The sequence below is a fragment of the Galeopterus variegatus genome, unplaced genomic scaffold (assembly GCF_000696425.1).
Source record: "Galeopterus variegatus unplaced genomic scaffold, G_variegatus-3.0.2 Scaffold1299, whole genome shotgun sequence".
Lineage (NCBI taxonomy): Eukaryota > Metazoa > Chordata > Mammalia > Dermoptera > Cynocephalidae > Galeopterus > Galeopterus variegatus.
Window position 1 is genome coordinate 110,085 of NW_007727410.1, and position 6,769 is coordinate 116,853.

General features: G+C 47.5%; 1 protein-coding gene across 2 annotated transcripts in view; it reads left to right on the forward strand.

Moving 5' to 3' along the window:
- The first annotated feature begins 5 nt into the window (after positions 1-5).
- The window catches only part of GPR160 (G protein-coupled receptor 160), a 16,161-nt gene continuing 9,397 nt past the window's right edge, over positions 6-6,769 (forward strand). The window contains exons 1-3 of one of the 2 annotated variants that reach the window (XM_008576148.1): positions 6-74; positions 660-793; positions 4,098-4,215. The gene's annotated coding sequence lies outside the window, so the exon portion shown is untranslated. The remainder of the gene's footprint in view (positions 75-659; positions 794-4,097; positions 4,216-6,769) is intronic. The other variant, XM_008576149.1, reaches the window with a different exon arrangement.

Consider the following 6,769-nt stretch of genomic DNA (forward strand, 5'->3'; position numbering starts at 1 on the left):
CGCCCTCGCCGCGAGTGTGGTGGGGCCCCGGCGCCCGGTGCGCTGAGCGCTGGCCTCCAGCCACCGGCCCGCGGGTGAGTGAGGGGGCCGTGGGGACGGGCCCGGCGTGCTCGCCGCTCGCCACCCCGGCCCGGGGGGCTTCCCGGGCGGGGCGCTCAGCGCGTCTGGAAGGGGAAGGAACGTCCCTGGCGGGAACTCAGGAGCTGTGGGGCCTTTCTGTTTGGGGGTGGGGGTGAGTGAGCAGTCTTCGTGACTGGGGTCTGTCGTGGGTTTGGGGGCAGCGGGTCTGGGTAATGGGCGAATACCCACACCCCGACACTCACTACCTTTGGTTTCCAGGGGAGACGGTTTTAAAACATAAAACCGGCGGTGTTACAGATGGGTGTGCAGTTCTTCACTCTCCGCCTGGCACACACAGGTGTGTGTACACAGTCACGTACACGCGCACCTGTATTCCTTGGGGCGGACTTTGTGTCCCCTGCTCTGGCGTCGGGCACTGGGATTAAGCCTCGGGCTTTGCAGAGTTGTTTGTTCTCGGAGACCGTAGCGTCCCGGTTGGTTCCTCGACGACGAGCCTGGCTCGCTCAAAATTCTCTGTGCATAACCTCGGACCGCCCTCGGGAACTCGGCGGCTTAAGCTGCTTTTCTCACCTGCGCAGGTGGCCTCGGCAGGTGGCGGCTGGGCCTCTCCCCCCTGCTTTCTGGAGGCGACCGCGCGGACCCGGCCTCCGGAGGAACCTTCAGCTGGGAGGAAACCCGCTGGCTTCGTCCCACACTCGTGCAGATGACTTGGGTAAGGGGGGTGATTGCTCAAATTCCAGAAATAACCCACAACGAGAATTGCCAAAGACACGCGAATGGTTCTTCGGATGAATTGCTTCGGTTGAAATGGTTTCGCGTGTGCTTTATGTTTATAAACTTATATGTAACATTAAATACAAATATATATAGAGAGAGACAAGCTCTAAATATATAGAGACAGACAAGACCGGCGTTTCTTTGTAGTATCCCCGGAATAGTTATTGGAGTTACTGGGAATTGGTAGTGGCGATCAGCCTGGCTGCTGTGAGAATCACGGGAACCGGGAACCTGTGGTTTAAAAATGATTTGAGAGACACAGCTCGGCGATACAACGCGTGGACCTTCGTTGCATTCTGATTTGACGAAAGAACGTTTTTTAAACTTGAGACGATGGAGGAAATTTGTAATTATTTGATGGGATTAAGGATATTTTTTGTTACTTTAGGTAATGGTTTGATTATGGTTTTTAGAAACGCTTCTTTTGGGCTGGCCAGTTAACTCACTAGAGAGAGAGCTGGTGCTGATACCAGGGTCAAGGGTTTGGATGCCTGTACCGGCCAGGCACCAAAAACAAAACAAAAAAACCCCCTATTTTTTGGAAGTTCAGACTGAAGTTGAAATATAGGTTGGGGATTTGCTTCAAAATAATCCAGTGTTGGAGAGCGCTGCTAGCAGAGAAGTAGGGGGAACAAGATGAGAGGAGATTGGCCATTAATCATTAATAGTTTGAAGCTGAATAAGGGATATGGCAGTCCTTACTCTCTTGTTTCTATTTTTGTGTGTGTTTGGCATTTTCCTTTAAAAATACCAGAACACCAACCGTGAAGTTTTTTTGCGGTGGTTTTTGTTTGGGGTGTTTTGGGTTTTGGGGGTTTTTTTTTTTGGCAGAAGGTAGGTTTCACACTGCAGGTAATTCTAGATTCAAGGCCTTTCACAGTCCTTCATCCTTTATAAATTGGGTATCAAGGCTGCCTCTCTAGACTGGAATCATAAAAAGTCCTCTTTTTTCCTTCCTGAGGGTGTCGATTTATTTTGCTCAGAAGGCAGAGGGTGTTTGCTGAGCATGACAAAGCTGAGCGGATCAAGTTGATGCAGGTGGATGCTGGATCAGCTTTTTTTTTATGCAAAGGGTATTAGCAAGCCTGGGGGCTGAGTTGCCTCCAGTCCGGTGGATTGTATAAAATGTGTTAGCAGTTTTTCCAAATTGCCCAAATCCCTTCCAAGTTATGCTCATCAGAAAACAGAGTTCAGGGTAGTGAACACACCCAGTATACACTTAGGATTTTCATACACTTCTGGGAGCATTTTATACATCAATGAAAAGTTTACATTAGAAAAACAAAGCACGAGATGAGTGGAGATGAGCTCTACTTATTACTTGAAAGAGATATCTGTTCTTTTTTCATATCATTACCTTGTTTGTTTCCGGGATCATGACATGTAAATACTTAGCAAAGAACTGACTCCTAAAAATTAAGAATGGTGTTAACACCAATCTTTTCCTTTTCAAGAACGCTGCTGGGGTTAGGGAGAGGGCAGATAGTATCTATCCTTGGATGTTCATCCAGCTTGCTCTTCTGTTATTTTTTTCCCTCTGGATCTATAATTCCTACTCATCCTATCCTGCTTAATTCATAATTTGGAAAAGTGGTGATTCTAAGAGGGAATTATTGAAGTTCACTAGAGGGAGGAAGGGAGGCATACTTCTGAAAGGTAAACCCACAGTTTTTAGTAGCTTCAGTGCACCTGAATTTAATGCCTCTGATTTAATGAGAAAATAAACCACAAAAATGATATCTGTGACAGTTAAAAGTTGAAGTGTTGGATGAATCCCCTCAGCCTAGACCTTGCCCATGTAGATTCACTAGTGTAAGGGAAGTTGGAAAGATGTTTTAAGATTCAGTTGAGGAATGCCGAAGCATTCTGGTTTCACTGCAATGTGTGGGGAAAATAATGAGAGAACCAATAAAAATCCAACTGAAAGTTGGGAAACAAAGGGAATTCATGCTGGTATTTAAGTGAAGGTGTTTGGCTTGCAGTTCAGTTTTCTTTGAGTGAATAAAAGAAATATGCAACTATCCAGTGACTTTATTTTCTACTTCAGCTTCCGCTCTAGTCTCTAAAATGACAGCATGGAGAGAGAGAAACTTGCTGGACCTTTCGGTGACCAGGCGGTGACCTAATGTTTACTCTCCTCTGTAGGAGGATGGTGGGATTGGACTCTGGAGAGTTGATTGCTAATAGCCGTTTTAAGGAATTACCGCAAATGTGGCTCTATTCCCCCCCCCCACACACACACACATTGTTGAAGGTGTAAACACATTAGGAAACAAATTGCTCCTTGCTGGGCTAGAAGTGAGAGGGAAGGGTGTTGGCAGTCAGGTGAGCTGTGTTCTGCATTTGCAAGCACTCTGCTTTCACCCACATCACCTCATCCCGTCCTGGGAGGTGGGGCAGGGGTGATGGAGGCTTGATTTTGGTTTTTAACAGGTGAGAACATTGAAATCTAAAGAAGCTAAGACTTGCCTTGAGTTGTTTCTTTTAGGAGCCTGGGGGGAAGGAAATTTAACTTTTATTGAGTGCTAAATAATGGTAGTCTTCATACATGTTTTTAATTCTCACAGATCTCTCTAAGTTGGGTATTAGCTCGTTTTCCATATGGAAATTGTAGCTGGAGATAGTTTGCTTGAGGTCTTGCAGCTAGTAAAAGAAAAGCCAAGATTCAAACTCACACTGTCAGACTTGTCTGTGTTATTTCTGTCCTCTCTGCAGTCCCACACTACCTTTAGCAGACAGCAGAGCTACAAACTCAAGAGCTGACTGGTGTGGGTAAATTGTCTTTTCGCCACACCCGACTGCCCTAGTGAAACAGGGCATGGGCCACATCCAACCATCAGAGGTGTTTTATCAGGCCAGTATTAGAGTTAAACAGAAAAAACTGAGCCAGCATTGAAAATTGCGAAATGTCAAATATTCGCCCCCAAAGATGCCCGAAGGCAGTACTACCAGAGCAGCCTCTTCTTTAGGGAAGGGTGGCATTCCAGTTCTCCCTGGACTCCAGTCCCTGAAGTGTCCCCCATCTTTGAGGTTGCACTGTTATTTCTCTTACAGTAAGAGATCTGTGTGTCTTTCTATCCAAAATGAGATAACAAAAGATAGGTTGAGAGGCTCTTGTCCCAAGAAAAATTGGAAAGTACATTCCTTTGAGGGAACGTTTACTGTGCAGTGCTTCTGTGACAAAAGGATACAAGTTATCATCATTTTTCTCACACCCTGACTGCTTTTCTCATTTACAGACAACTTCTCAGTTTGCTACCCCTGCAGCACAGAAATGGAATAGATGTGTGGGCAGGCCTCAGTAGGGAAGAGGAATGCCTCCAGAGTCTTGCACCATTCATTCTTTGTGAGTAGAAGGTGGGTCTTGTGCACCTTGGGGATTACCCAGGTGTCTTGCAGGGGTGGGGCACCAAAAAATCCTCCCTCCTTACACAGCCTGACTTTGGGATCCAGTGGACCCAGAGGTTGTGGTCAGCTCTCTGTAGCTGCCCTGAGCAGGATCCTAGCCACTCTGAGGGTTTCCTAGGACTTAGGAGGGTCCCCTCTCCCCTCTCCTTCTCTGTCCACTGCCCTCCTGCTGATGACAAGTCTGTCCTACACTGCTTTGGCATGGTCCCCTCAGAAAGCTCTGCAGGTATGAGGAGCTGAGGCACCTATGCATAGGCCAGCCTTCTAGAGGTTTCGGTGATGCAAGTCCAGGGTGGCTTAATTTCCTCCGGTTGAGGGTCGTGGGACAGATGGTCTCACTTCCCGCCATACCTGGAGTTTCATTACAGTCGAAGCTTCTGTTTAGATCTTTGTTTCCTTCACCTGAGTTCTGAGTGTTCACAGCCCTGTGCGCCGGGGTGGGGAGAAGGAGAAGAGGAAATACCACAAAAATGAAGCTTGTGGAGTGGTTTCAAGGAAATTCTGGTGCTGTTTTGAGGCCTTTGTCACTAGAACTGTCAGTCTAGGCTTGTCTGTACCCCACTGTGGTAAGAAGGGTAGAACAAACACGGCTGCCAGTGGAACCCCTTGTTTTGGCCCAGAGAAGGAGGTTTAGAGGCTGAGGTGTTTTGTAAATGCCAGGCCAGCTGGTTGAGGGCTCCTTGCGGGAGAACTCAGGGATTCAGGTTTGTGGATTTGTGCTCCTTCAGGTGATTATTAACAAGGAAAAGTGAGTTGATTGATTATTAGCCAGAGCAAACAAAGGCCAGGCAGAGTGATCCTAAGTGTGGGTTTGATATCTGGTTCTCCCGCCACCTGACTGTGTGACTTGGATGTATGTTTAACCTCTCTGCACCTCAGTTTCCTCCTGTGTAAAATGGAAGTAGTGAGGATTAAATGGCCCACCGAATGCTCGTAACAGTGCGTGGCATGGAATAAGAGGTTCCCTGTAGGTTAGCTATTATTGTTGTTGTTAGAGCCCAGCATCCTTTACTTTCACTTTTATTTGAGAGACTTTGCCCCCATGAATATCGCAAAAAGGACTACTGGGTAGAGATGTTTCCAGCTCTGGCATCTCTCTTTTCAGAGTGAGCAGTGGGCTGCCCATCTGGGCTGGCATGCGGCCTTAGGGAAACATTCTCCATGACAAATGCTAACAGCGTGTTTGGTGCAGCAGCAGCTTTGGGATTGATGAGAGCTGGGCCAGAGCGTGTGGCTTTGAACTCAGCGCTTTGGCTCCATTGTGTGGGGATTAAAATCCTCACTGACTATGGAAAGGAGATGGAATCCTCTGGCATTCATGTGGGTATAAAGCCCACCCTATTGTGGAGGGGCAGATTGGTGTCAGTGTGGAATAGGGGTCTGACACAGCCCCAAGAATGGCACCACCTGGCAGGGCTGTGTGGCTCCTGAATCAGAGTCCATCTGTTAACAAGATCCACATTCAAGTTTGAGAAGTATTGGTCTACACGGCTGTGACCTTACCCACCACAGGTGGCCTGGCATTAATTACTTCTGATCTGTGTAGATACATACATTTTTTCTCCTTACCTGCTAGTGGGATGATACTGTGTGTGCCACTGGTTTTCATCCTCCCATCCCCCTGACCGTAGGACTGTCTGAGGACAACAGCAGACTCCCCTCGGTAACACTGATTCGGGGATCAGCAGGATCCCTGGGAGGCTGGGGGATTCCATCACGCTCCCCTGTGAGAAGTCCTGGTATATGCAGCGTTATCTTCTGTCATTTAACATATTTTCAGCATTTTCTCCTTATTTAATATTTTTCAAAAGCATGTCTTTCATGGCTGCAGGTAATAGTCCATCTTAACAACTGTAATTCATTTGAGTAGTTCACTGTTGTTAGACATTAAGTTGTTTTGATTTCTTTTGTGGGGGAGGGCGTTCTGTGGGCTATTGTAAGTATGCTGAAGCGAGCTGCTTACGCAGTAATATTTCCTTCAACTCTGATTATTTCCTTATGATAAATTCCTGCAGTGCAGATACTGAGTCAAAGACATGAACATCTTAAACACTCCTTAAAATGCTCAGCAGTGTAGGAAGTGCCCTGGCACCACTCTTCCAGGCACTGTGTAGTGGTCCATAGACAAACTGTGGGAAGCGGGGCCATGCCTCATCCATCGTCCCACCTCCAGGCCTGGCTTAGGGCAGACTTTGAGATGTCACTCTAAGGGGTACTGGGGGAGTGGAAGGGAAGTTGCGGAAGGGCAAACAGCTGCCTGTGGTGGTGGTGGCGCTCCTTTCCTCCCGGCCTGAGTCCTAGTAGATGCTGCTGACCAGGCAGCAGCCTCCCTTGGGGAGGGTCCTCCCAGGGCCCATCTTCCAGTGGTTCTGGGACATGGGAGGTGGAGTAGATGGGCCTGTAGTTCTTGAAGGCCTGAAATGACCACCCAGAAAGACCTGACTCTGCTGGACCTGATTGGCACCAAACTTGTTTTTTTTTTTTTTTTTTTTTTTTTTTTTTT